General features: G+C 46.1%; 1 long non-coding RNA gene across 3 annotated transcripts in view; it reads right to left on the bottom strand.

Annotated features, from left to right (window-relative positions):
• The window catches only part of LOC105063392 (uncharacterized), a 203,475-nt gene that overhangs the window by 89,607 nt on the left and 100,244 nt on the right, over positions 1 to 13,624 (bottom strand). Inside the window, exon 6 of one of the 3 annotated variants that reach the window (XR_012507441.1) lies at positions 8,168 to 8,666. The exons of the other annotated variants lie outside the window; for them this stretch is intronic. This is a non-coding gene — a long non-coding RNA (uncharacterized LOC105063392). Of the gene's footprint in view, positions 1 to 8,167; positions 8,667 to 13,624 lie in introns of those variants that run through there. 3 annotated transcript variants of the gene reach the window in all.

The raw sequence follows: 13,624 nt of genomic DNA, 5'->3' as shown, positions 1-13,624 counted from the left end.
TTTCATTCAAGGCAACAAACCTCCCCTGGAGGTTTCTACAGACTTCTCTGCATATATTGGTGGGACCTGCATTACACACTTACGTCTAGCTGCAAAAGACACTAGGAAAGTAAGTATGTGATTTTGCATCCTGTTTAGAGAGAGGCAGGTGAAACAGAGGGGGCTTTGGAATAGCTTTGGGTAACCATGCTGTGACATCTGCCACGCAAGTTCACACAGCTTTGCATGGCAGACGTGGGACTGAGCAGAGTCCTGCAGGTGGCTGGCGGCCTCCCTGGTCCTGTTGAAACAAGCAGATTGTCTGCACAAATCAGGGCAGCCTTGTGGCAGGAGCAGGGCTCTTACTGCTGTCTGAACTTGGGCTCTGTCTCATCAGTGAAGCGGGGCTGCTCTGATGATGAATGAGATAAGCTGTGTAGAATTGTTTGGTAGCAGAGTGTTACTTTTTCCCGGAAATCACAGCCCTGGGGCTGGAAAAGCTGCAGAGGGAAAACAGGAGTCCTAGCCCTGGGGATCCAGCCCACCCATCACCAAAGGTGCAGCCCTCCATTCCCAAAATACTGTCTCCACCCCTCAGGCCAGCCTAGCAAGTTCTTTACTGGTACCATTGATTATTCTTGTTAATTAATTAGTGTTTGCTGAGTGAAGGAGAGAGGCCCATTTGGGCCCAAAACTATTTCAAGCTGCCAGGGGCCCAGAGCAGAGCAGGAGAGATTTCAGCAGGAATAAGGAAGACAAAGGCCCTCGGAGGAAAATCAAAGTCCCCTTCACTCTGGGCTCTCTCCTCCCAAGCACAGCAAAGGGAACTGGGGACACCGGGCCTGTTGGTGACAGTGAGTGACGGCAGTGAGAACCCTGGGGAGGGGGCCGTGCCAGCTTCATTATGTTTGTGGCCCTGGCTTGGTGGACTCCTGGGTGAGCTCAGGGGGTGGCTGCGTGCCAGGTCTGGGGCTGGGAGAGGCAGCGGCCACAGTGGGATGAGGGGAGAGAAGGAGGGGGCACAAGGTGGGGAAGAAGGGGAGCAAGACAGTGAGTGTCTAAAAATGAAACCCTGGTTGAAAGGTTGTTTCCTTCATTTTAAAGAAAGAATTAAGGGATGTTGCTTGAGAAAAACAGACAGGGAGAACTGAAAAAAAGGGGAAGACAGAACAATAGACAGAAGGACAGGGAAGGACAGGAAGGGACAGGATAGGGGACCAGGAATTAACAAAGTTGGGCACAGGATAAGGTGTCTGTGGGGATGGGGGTAGGGGTTACACCTCAGAGGCCAGGGAACTTGCTCAGGTCTCAAAGAATGGCTTTGAACTTGGCTTCTCTGACCCCAAAGGCCACATGCTATGACTAAGAAATTGTATGGAAATTGCCAACAGGCACATGAAAAGATGCTCATATCACTAATTACTCAAGAAATGCAAATCAAAACTACAATGAGGTATCACCAGTCAGAATGGACATCATCTAGACGTCTACAAATAATAAATGCTAGAGAGAGCATGGGGTAAAAAAAGGAACCCTCCTACACTGCTGTAGAATAATTTGGTGCAACCGCTATGGTGAACAGTATGGAGGTTCCTTAAAAAACTAAAAATAGACTTACCACATGATCCAGCAATCCCACTCCTGGGCATATATACAGAGGAAACCCTAATTCAAAAAGATACATGCACCTCAATGTTCATAGCAGCACTACTTACAATAGCCAAGACATAGAAGCAACCTAAATGTCCGTCCACAGATGACTGGATAAAGAAGCTGGGGTATAAATATACAGTGTAATACCTACTTGGCCATAAAAAAGAATGAAATTTTGCCATTTGCAGCAATATGGTTGGACTTGGAAATTATTACTCTAAGTCATTGTACTGGCCTTCCAGGAAATCTCTTTAAAAGGGACTGACTCTTCTGCAAGCTCATCCTTTTCCTCCTTCTTCATGCCAGGAAGGTGAGTATGATGACCTGAGCTGCAGCAGCCATTCTGCAGCCCTAAGTTCCCTTTGGGACAGGAGCCATGCACCAAGGGTGGTGGAGCAGGAAGTTAAAGGAGCCAGGGACACTGACCACACTGACCGGCTGGACCTCCTGTCCCCATGAGCCCTTTGCCTGAGAGAAAAACAAACCCTTAACTTGTTCAAACTACTATAGCTTCAGGTTTCTGTTCATTGCTGCCCCCCAAAATCATAGCTGACACAGATGAAAAGTTAAATAGATTCTAGAAGAGTTAGAGAAATTTAAATGGATAGATCCAAAACAGGTAACTTGCGGAAGGTGGGTACAGTTGGGGGTATGTTTGGGAGATGTCAAGTCTTCTCAGAGGCCCCACAATCTGTCCCCTGGACCTGAGTGTCTATGAGTCCTTATTATAGTCCTCAATAAAGCAATGAGAACAAAGGCCTTCTAGAAAGCAGCACAGGGCACAAGCTCCTAGACGTCAACATCCCATTGTCAGGAGGGAGGGAAGCCCCCAGAAGACTCCCAGAAACAGGACTGTTTATGACATGAGGTCACATGGGCAGACACTGATGTCCCCTATCTGTGTGGCTCACTTCAGTCTTCTGAGGATGGCACAGAGGTTCCCGGCCGACACAGTAGCCCTTCAAAAAGCCTCAAAAGGCCACTTTTGGGTTGGGATGGGCTGAAGGAGGCCCTGGGATGACTCCCATCCCTTAACTGCCCCCGCTCTCCTATCAGCCCACATCTGCGGAGGCGCCTGCCTGGAACGCCCCGTGAACCCTGGGATGCAGTGTGCACCGCTCTGCCACTGCAGCCCAGGGTGAGACCAGGGGCTCCTGGCCCCTCATGTCCTGGCCCTTGGGTTGGACGGTGGCCCCTTTTTGCAGGAAATGAGGAAGGGCTATATTCTTCCCCAGGTGAGTAGAGGGGGCTGCTTCCTGCGCTGCTGCCCCAATCCCAGCTCTTTGAACGGAATGAGGACAGCAGGCCAAGGGGCCGGGAGAGGCCTCAAATGGTGTCCCCCTCTCAGACTCCCAGGAGGATGTGCTGAGGAGAAGCTGCGTGTGGCGCCGTGTTTGAAGGAAGGACACCAGGTTGGCAGGAAGGTAGCCCTGAGAGCCCTGCTGGGGCCTGAGGCCAAGGGGCCGGGAGAGGCCAGCACTGGGTGGAGGGCAGCAGTGAAGGCCTCCAGAAGCTGGGGGGTCCCTGTGAGCGCACACGGAGACTGCGGGTCCCCGGCTGCCACGCGCGTTCTGCGGGTCTGCCACATGAACATGCTTCCTCATAAGTGGATTTCTTAGTTGACATTGAGTCAAGCGGGTTTTCAAGTGCAGGCAGAGTCTCTGATTCTCTCGTGGGACCTTTGCTCAGGAGCTGGGTGGAGCCCCGGGGCTCAGGGAGGAGGAAGAACCCCACCCCCATGGAATCTGGGGCCTCCCATTTAAGGGCCAAACAGAGCCGGTTCATCTCTACAGAGAGCGCCAAGGAGGGGTCAACACCAAGTAGGTTCAGGATGAAGCTACTGACCAGACTTCACCAGAGGTACGCGGTTTGTGGGGTGGGGGGCAGTGCCCGGAAGAGCCCATGTGGGGCTATTTTCACACAGGAGAGCAACCAGAGAACTGCAGAGCCACATCCAGTCCATCAAGGTTGGCTTTCTTACCAAGAGATGCTCCCCAAGCCTTTCATTCATTTGTTTAGTCATTCATTGATTCGGTCTGCAATACCTTTGTGGAGTCATACACAGAATAAATATTTCTCTCCATGTCATCCCTCTCTTCCTCCAGAGCTCAATTCTAAAGTCACTGCCTTCCTCCTTTTGCTCTGGGTCCCTTATTCAGTTTGCTCTTCTGCTTTTGATCTGCATGCAGGAGGCCCAAGGGCAGCACAAAGGTAGCATGAGTCAGCCCTTCTGCCTTGCTTCAAGGTCACGGATCCCACCCAGTCCTGGTTACAAAATGATCACTGCACAAGAGGTCCCTTTCTATAATTTTGGCTCAGAGTCCCAGAATTTCTGCTAAACTGTTAGCATCTGCTCAAGTGTCTGACATTGATCCAATGTTGCTGAGAGCTTTCATTCATCTAACACATACTTTTAAGTGCCTCCCACACACCTAGCACTTCACCACAGGCATACCTCAGAGGTACTGCGGGTTCAGTTCCAGACCATCGTAACAGAGCAAACACAGCCATAAAGAGAGTCAGGTGAATTTTTTGGTTTCGCAGTACACGTAAAAGCTATGTTTGCATTATTCTGCAGTTCTACTAAGCTTGTAATAGCATGATGTCTAAAAAAAACAATGTACCTACCTACCTTAAATTTAAAACACTTTATTGCTAAAAAAATGCTAACCATCATTGGAGCCTTCAGCGAGTCGTAATCTTTTTTGGCGTAGTGACGTCAGAGATCACTGATCCCAGATCACCATAACAAATATGATAGTAATGAAACAGTTTGAAATATTGGGAGAATCACCAAAATGTGACACAGAAACATGAAATGAGCAAATGCTATTGGCAAAATGGTGTGGACAGACTTGCCCTACACAGGGATGCTACAAACCTTCAGTTTGTGAAAAACACAGTATCTGTGTACAAAGTGTGATAAAGCAAGGTATTCCTGTACTTGGAGCTTTTCTTAAGCACCAAGAAATGCACAAAAATGGCTGTATTTCTGAGGTACACACAGAGGGAAAGTCTTCAAAATAAAAACAGAACAATGGCACCAGTGTCAGCATAGGTTTGAATTTTTCTGAACTCTCCCAGGGCAAAAGATGGAGGAAACAGGACGGAAAAACAAAAAATCCATAGGCAACATCTACCACAAAATTGATGAGGAGAAATCCCATGAACCCCCAAATATGAGTCAGGGGGAGGACAAGCCCCCGGTAGCAATAAGGCTTGTGTGGTTTTGACAACTGTGCCGGAGGGAGCAGGGAGAGGACCATGTTGCTTCTGATGGCTGCAGAGACTAGAGACCCTTTGAACCACCAGCAAGTGCCGGCCTGAAAATGTGAAAAGAGTGGTCACTCGGGGAGGAGCGTCAGCAGGCCAGGAATCGTGAGTGAGGGCACCCAGGAGCAGTCTAGACCTGGTAACTGTTGAAAGTAACAAACCAGGGCTCCCTATCAGGACAGATCCCCACAGAGTAGGGACTACTGGTTGGAGACTTCAAACTGAGGAGGACTCGGACAACAGGGGCAAAGGAGAGAGAAAAACCTAGAATTCTGCACCGTTCAGTATGGAAGCCACTTCCAATAGGTGGCTTTAGACATTGAAGCTAATTAAAATTAAATCTTAATACTTGGCTCATTTAGTTCTTTTGTTGCATTTGTCATGTTACAAATTCTTTTATTTATTTATAATTTTATTATTTTAATGAATTTGTTATGCAGTGTTTAAAGGGTTACTTTCCATTTACAGTTATTACAAAATATTGGCTATATTCCCTGTGCTGTATAATACATCCTTGAGCACATCTTACACCCAGTAGTTTGCACCTCCCCCTCCCCTTTCCCTATCTTGCCCCTCCCTGTCCCCGTCCCCACTGGTAACTGAGAATTTGTTCTCTATATATCTGTGAGTCTGCTTCTTTTTTGTTATATTCACTAGTTTGTTGTATTTTTCAGATTCCACATATAAGTGATATCATACAGTATTTAACTTACTCTGTCTGACTTATTTCACATTGCATAATCCTCTCCAAGCCCACCCATGTTGTTGTAAATGGCATAATTTCATGCTTTTTATGGCTGGGTAGTACTCCACCATGTGTGTATATATGTATCACATCTTCTTTATCCATTCATCTGTTGATGGACACTTAGGTTGCCTCCATATCTTGGCAATTGTGAATAATGCTGCTATGAACATTGGGGTTCATGTATCTTTCTGAATTAGTGGTTTTGTTTTTTCAGATATATACCCAGGAGGGGAATTGCTGAGTCATGTAGTAGTTCTATTTTCAGTTTTTTGAGAAATCTCCATAATGTTTTCCATAGTGGGTGCACCAACTTACATTCACACCAACAGTGTACAAGGGTTCTGTCATGTTCCAAATTCTTGTAGCCACTGTGTGGCTAGTGGCTTCCATTGTATGGCTACTGTATTGGACAGTGCAGACATAGAATATTTCCATTGTCATAGAGAGTTCTATTGGACAGTGCCAAAGGTAAAAGTTGGGGAGGGAAGCAGAGGTCTCAGAAAGAAAGAGGTCATAGTTTTTATCACTTCAAGAAAACAACCAAAGAGCAAGGTCTTGCGCAGAAAGCTAGAAAAGCTATCCTGCCCATAAACCCCCGCCTAACAGCCCAGGAGCTCACAACCTCCTTAGACAAGGGCAAAGGAAAAGAACTGCAGTCAAATGCCCCCCCACAGAAGGCCACGTCACTTATAAGAGAAAGAAAATCAAATTGTTATCAGACTTTTCAACAGCAATACTTTGTGCCAAAACATTTTGGAAAAATAGATCACTATAGTAAAGCTGTTCTAGGCAAGCAAAAGCGAGTGAAGGATATTCTATCCATACAAACTGATGATCGAGTTCAAAGGCTGCCTTCAAACTTTTGAACAGACTGAAAATGAACCAAAACAATCAAAACAACTGGCATGACATTGACTAAAGCTGGAGGTGAATATTGAAAATGTTATTATATTTAATATATAGAAACATGCTTAATGTACAAATATAATTTTATGTTTACATAAATGTATATCAATACAGTCAAATTGTTATAAAAGAGGGAAGAATGTGAAGCATATTTGAAAATCAAAATAGAACTTCTGATTGTTTTAAAGGTATTCATCAGGCAAAAAAGGCCATTGCAAGGAATGAACAGTGGGTCACTCTGCCCTCCCTAATATGTCACCTTGGCCATGTAACTTCTCTGATGTTCAATTATCCCAGCGGGAAGATGGTGGGAAATAAAAGCTTTATTGCTTAACCTATGGGGTATGAAAAAGTGGTTGGCACTCTATAAATATCAAATTTTATTATCCTAGGACCCGGGAAAAAACACCACATTTTATTTAGAGTGGAAAAGGCTGGAAGTTGTAGCCAAGGTGTATGAGCGAGACAAGACGAGGATGCAGCTCAGCCACTCAAGCCTCTGCTTCTCTCTGGAAGACGTGAGCCCTGGCCGTTCCTCGGGCTGGGCTGGGAAGCAGGGCGTAACCAGTGCACCAGAATTGCCAGAACACGCGTTAGGGAAGTGAGCCCTCCCGAGGATCTTCGAGGGAGCTTGCTGCTCTGGAAGGTCAGGAAATAAGGCAAGCTGGGGGCCAAGGACCAGGGAATAGAGAAAGGCTAAGCAGGAAGGTTAGAGACCCAGCTAGCAGGATTCACACAAGAGGTTGGAAAAGCTTGGCTGGAAGGGGAAAAATCAAATAGCGGGTAGTCATTTGTTGGGGGTCATACATAGGAGTCCCAAGGTCAAGTAGCCTCCACAGACACATAGGAGGCAAGTCTAGATTTGCACTGATCTGAAAGACACACTCCTCCTCCTTCCTTAGTAGGTGGGGATGGATGATCCTCTTATGCACCAGCCAAAGCACATCTGCCAAAGGCACAGCCAAGATGTTCAGAGAAATTTGGACTCTGGGTCCCTACCCTCGGGGACCTGGTGATTCTAGGAGCCTCTGGGGCTGGTCTGGTGCCTGACACTTGGTCAAATAAAGTTTGCCCACAGTCCCATCACTGCTGCTGTGTCCCTGACTCCCTCTCCAAGGAACCCTGCTCTCCATTTGTCAATTTTAAGTGATAATTTCTATTCAATCTGATACATATTATAAGAATATAAACAAATGCCTCTCCCCCTATCGGCGCCATAATCACTTTCTTTTATAGCTATCATTTATTACAGGACGACAGATGGCCAGTTCGCAGAATTCCAAAGAGGCTACCCGCCGGCCAGTCACCTGGGAACATGGACACATTAACATTTCTCCAAAACAGATGGGAAAGGGAGGGGGGAAGGAGGCAGATTCCTGTCAAAACTTTGGCGCTTTCCAAAATATGTTTCTTTTGCTTCTCCCTCTTTCCCTCTGCCTTTCTCGCAGAAGGTACATATATCCTCTCGCCCCCTCCAAACCTCCTCACACCCTCCCCTTCATCCATGTCCCATCAGCGGCAATGAAACACCAATATGGCGGCCTTGATGGGTGGAGACTGGGTGGCTTCTTGGCAGAGCACCTTCTGGGGACTTCCAGGGCCTACAGTTTAGTATTCCAGCATTCCCTCCTGGCATGTTATTTGGGATTGGGGCTGAGGTAAGAGACCAGAGGAGGGTGAGAAGTGGGTCTGCTTCACAGGGGATAGATGCTGGAATCTGCCTTCTTCACAAACTACAGAGCAGCGGTTCTCAGCCCTGACAGCATCTGAAAAGCTTTTTAAAAACATTAATGCCAGGGCCCCACCCAGAACGATTAAATCAGAAAGCCTGGGGTAGGGGCTTGGCAAGACGTGTGAATATAGTTGAGAACTCAGTGCTACAGAGGCCAAGGCAAAAAAGGCTGTAAGAAGGCAAGAAATGAAGAAGCCCTAGAGAAGAGAAACGACTATGTGCCAGGCATTGCAAGAGCTGCAAAATTGGAACTCAGTGATAGAAGTTCCCTGCTCCTGGCCCAGTGGGGTGAATGCAAATAAACTGATCACTGCAACAGGGGCGTTTACCATGAGATGGGAGAGAACCAACCAGTAGGAACTTCGGGACATCTTCCTACAAGACAAAAATAGAGGAAATAAGAGAATATCTATCTGTATGCCCCCAAAGTAAAGAAGGATTTTTTTTAAGACCCAAGGAGTAAAAATCATAAAGGAAATGGTTGCTACATTTGCTTACATTAAAATCCAGATCTTTCGTCCACCAAAAGATACCATAATGAGAATGAAAAGACAAGTCACCAACTAGAAGATATTTGTGACACAGGTAACTAATGGAGGATTATCTAGAACACATAGAGAAGGCATAGGAATCAATAGGAAACAACAACCTAAGGAACAATTAGGCAAAGGATATGAAAGGAAACACACACCAGAGAAAAGAAGAAATGGTCATAAGTATAAGAGAAAAAAAATCATTCATAACCAGCAAGATGCAAATTACAACCATAACAAGATATCATTTTACACCCACTAAACTGGCCAAAACTTAAGTCTCATAATAAGTGTTATGAGGATGTTGACGGTACAGGGTGTGTAAATTGGTACCATCACTTTGGAAAAGCCATTCAGTGACATCTACTAAGGCTGAACTCTACCATCCAGCATCCTACTCTCAGTACACATAGTAAAGAAACCTGCGCACATGCCCTAGAGATGTACATAATAAGAACCTTCACAGCAACATTGATTATAACAGCAAAAATTGGAAACAATCCAAATGTCCATTGACATTAACATGGATAAATAAATGTTGGTATCATCATAAAATGGAAAACACACAATTGTGAAACCAAATGATAGCCACACATCAATGCTGGAGACGGTGTGGAGAAGAAGGAACCCTCCTACACTGTTGGTGGGAATGTAAACTGGTGCCGCCATTATGGAATGTAAATTGATGCAGGACAGTATGGATATTCCTCAAAAAACTAAAAATAGATTTACCATATGATCCAGCAATCCCACTCCTGGGCATATACCTGGAGGAAAATATAATTTGAAAAGATACATGCACCCCAATATTCACAGCAGCACTATTTACTATAGCCAAGACATGGAAACAACCCCATTGACAGATGACTGGTTAAAGAAGATGTGGTATATACATATACAATGGAATACTACTCAGCCATAAAAAAGAATAAGATAAGGCCATCTGCAGCAACGTGGATGGACCTGGAGATTGTCATTCTAAATGAAGTCAGCCAGAAAGAGAAAGAAAAATGTCATATGATCTCCCTTATATGTGGAATCTAAAAAAAGGACACAGATTAACTTATCTACAAAACAGAAACAGACTCACAGACATAAAGAACAAACTTATGGTTACCAGGGGGTATAGCGGGTGGGAAAGGATAAACTGGGAATTCAAAATTTGTCCCTCTTGGGGAGTGATGGAAATGTTAGCTATCTTGATTGTGGTCGTGGTTTCACTGGTGTATATATCTATTAAAATTCATCAAATTGTACATCTGAAACATATGTAGTTTACTGTACAGCAATCATATGACAATAAAGGTGTTAAAATTTTTTTAATTAAAAAGTTTTAAAAAAATGTAGCCACACCAACATGAATGAAACTCAAAAGCATAATGTTGACTGAAAACTGCAAACTGCAGAATACCTTGAATATAGTTCTATTTATCTAAAGTTCAAAAACATAATATATTTTGCAGGGATCCCTACATACAATATGTAGTAAAATTGCAAACAAAGGCAAGGAATGATTAAGACAAACTTCCACATGGTGGGTGCTATGGACTGAATGTTGGTGTCCCCCCAAAATTCGTATGTTGAAACCCTAACCCCAAAAGTGACGGGTTTTTGGAGGTGGGGCTTTCGGAAGATGATTAGGTCATGAGGGCAGAGTCCTTGTGAGTAGGATCAGTGTCCCTACGAAACAGACCCCAGAGAAATCCTTCGCTCCTTCCACCATGTGAGGACACAGTGAGAAGACGGCCACCTACAAACCAGGGAACAGGTCCTCACCAGACAATGACCCTGCCAGCATCTTGATCTTGGACTTCTCAGTCTCCAGAACTGTGAGAAGTAAATGCCTGTTATTTATGTCACCCAGTGTATGGTATTTTGTTACAGCAGCCGGAATGGACTAAGAGCGTGGGAGTTCTCAGATGGCCCTGGGAATTTCATACACACATGAAGGTTTCAAAGATAGCAGTGACTCTATTTCTGAGGGTGGGTACATGGGTGTTCATTTTATCATTATTCTGTTATACGTACAATATATTTCATTTTTTGAATTTGTGATGAAAACAAAAGGAAAATCACGCGTAAAACCTCCTATTAGAGTTGTCCCTCGGCATCCACAGGGGATTGGTTCCAGGATCCCCTGTGGATACCAGACCTTAGAAAGCTCAAGTCCTTAATATAAAATGGCAAAGAACTGGTGGCTCTCCACATCTGCAGGACCCCACGTCCTCAAAGGCATAAATGTTATTCATTATCCCACAGTTTATCTAAAAAAGTGGACCAGTTTGACCATTTTTCTTCCATAGGAAACATCTATCCTTCCTTAGCTTATTGAAATAGCTTAATGGACCTATATCGAACACTGAGTGAACACTGTGGCCAATTTCCAGCTGATAGACAGAGCTCTCAGGTTTGAAAATGGCCCATGATCTGCAGGCCTCTCTAGACCATCTCTGCATTAGTCAGATGGTCAATAGGCACCTACCTCTGAAAACCCCTGGACCACCTTGTGCTTGGGGAGAGTTGGTGGCCAACCCTCACCCCAAGGCATATTATCATCTAATGATAAGACAGGACAAGTGACCAGTCGAAGTAGCCATTAAAGTAAACACCAAGGAATGACAAACATGGTGCCACAAACAAGGTGTGTGGGAGTGGGGTGGGTGGGGAGTGGAGGTGTGTACCTGCGCTGATGGACTGGAAGTTGGAAAAAGTACTGGAATGATGACTACCGGCACCAAGGACAATATTCTTATTTATTTCTCTGGGCCTCAGTTTCTTCATTTGTCAAGTGAACACCATGGACGAGGGCTACCGCTAATGTCCTTTCCAACTCTAGATGTTTTGATCCTATGTATATTTGGGGCTAAATACTCCAAATACATGTTTAGCAAATTATTTGTTTACCTTTAGGCTAAAAGTTTGATTCTCAACCTAACTGCATGCTTATTGGCATGACTTTGAGTGCACAGAAATGTAAGGAGAGAGTCAACCTGCCCCACCTGTTCTCATCTGAGGTGGATATTGACCAAGACTTGAGCTCTGGCCTTGACACCAGCGTCTGGGCCAAGAAGACGGTGGCAGTGTTTGAGGGGATGTGGAAGGATGAAGTTCTCAAGAAAGGTCTGTGAAGCAAAGCACCACAGATGCAGGACATCTGGAGGAAAAGTGGGGTGTGGGTCTCCTTACTGCCATCAGGGTATGAAGTCAGTTTGCCAAGGTGAGGATGGTGCAGTGTTTAGTAAACAAGAACCTCCCTGACTGGGGGCCTCTCACATTCCTGAGCAGACCTTTGATTCCAGGGGTGTTGACCCACTAGTCACCAAAGGAGTATTTTGAGAGAGGGGCTGGATCTTGGGAAGATGATTCCTGCTGTCCTGTATAGGAAAGAGCTGAATAGGGAAGGACGGCAGCTCAGAAGCTCTGACAGGGGCCGGCATGGGCAGCTGGCGTGGCAGGGATGGGGAGAAGAAGGCTGATTTGAGAGTCACACAGAGAGGACCCTCCAGGAGAGAACTTGTGTATGTTCATCACCACACCCAGGGCCTGAAACCTGGCAGGTGGTCTGTGCTCAGGGAATTGTTACTGAAGGAATGAAGTCATGCTGACAGCTGACATTCCCTGGGAGTTTACTCTGACACTGGGCGGAGCCCTTTGCACACGTCACCCTGGCAACGGCCTGAGTATTCAGTATTGTTCTTATAACCACTTCACAGAGATCACTGAAGCACACGGGTGGTTGGAGGTGAAGCTGGCTGTGACCTTTCGGTCTGATTCCACCCTTTTCTGATCTCGTTGGAATCTCCTGAGAACATATTTGAATTACCATCTGAGGGATGAAAAGGCTGAGGCACAAGCTGAGCGACTGGCTGTGGCCACCCAGATACTTAGTGACAGAGGGAAGGACATCCACACGATTTTCGACTCCTCTTTCCCTGTTCCACTGGATTGCTGGGTGCGGGTACACAGAGTGCACTCAGGCATCTGGTCTGCAAGTCTGGGGATGTCTCCTACCAGGTGATTCCCCTGACGGCATCTGTAGCGAGGGAGGGAAGAGCGTGGACCCAGCCCCGCAGCTCCTGCTCTGTGCTCTGCAGTGGGTTAGGCCCTGGACCTCTCACTGAAAACTTCACTAGCTCCAGAATTATGTGTTCTCATGTCCGTTTACAAAGGGAAAACCCAAAGCAGGGAGAGGCTTGCGTCTGACTGAGGCCCTGGCAGCTCTGCCTGACTTCAGAGCCCACGTCCTCCATGGTCTGGGACTCTTTTGGCAGATTCAGACTCAGCATGGGAGGCAGGGCTGGGGTAGTGGAAGCCTGCGGACCTCTTCTGTAGACCTGCAACATCAGTTTGTTCTTCCTGTTTCACATGGCACATTTAATTTTAGACAAGAGGAGAGGTTTGCAGGAGGAAGGCAGAAGCTCTGGGTACAAGCATCCGCGACCAGAGTGTAGACTTGAGATAAACCTGGCACTCTACCCTCTAAGAACCCGGCCCTGCAGACCAGGTGAGACCCTAGAGGGTGAAGGAAGTAACGAAAATTGCTCTGGGTGGCACCTGACTCAGGAAGCAGAAGCTAGGGAGTAGCACTGCTCTGGGAAAAACTGACTTCTCTGAATATTTTCCTCCAATTTTTCTAAGTCTGTTTCCTTTCTCTGGCTCCATCTCTCATCCCTTCCTGCCAACCTCGGGTTAGTCCTCCTCTAGCCATGTCAGCCTTACTAGGACATGATGACTGTTAACCTCCACATTAATAAACTGAGGGGCTCTGCTCTGCCTGGCTCTGACAGGCTCTGTCCCAGC

The sequence above is a fragment of the Camelus bactrianus genome, chromosome 6, assembly GCF_048773025.1.
Source record: "Camelus bactrianus isolate YW-2024 breed Bactrian camel chromosome 6, ASM4877302v1, whole genome shotgun sequence".
Taxonomy (NCBI): domain Eukaryota; kingdom Metazoa; phylum Chordata; class Mammalia; order Artiodactyla; family Camelidae; genus Camelus; species Camelus bactrianus.
Note: the sequence above shows the minus strand (reverse complement) of the source record. Positions and strands in the feature narration are given on the sequence as shown.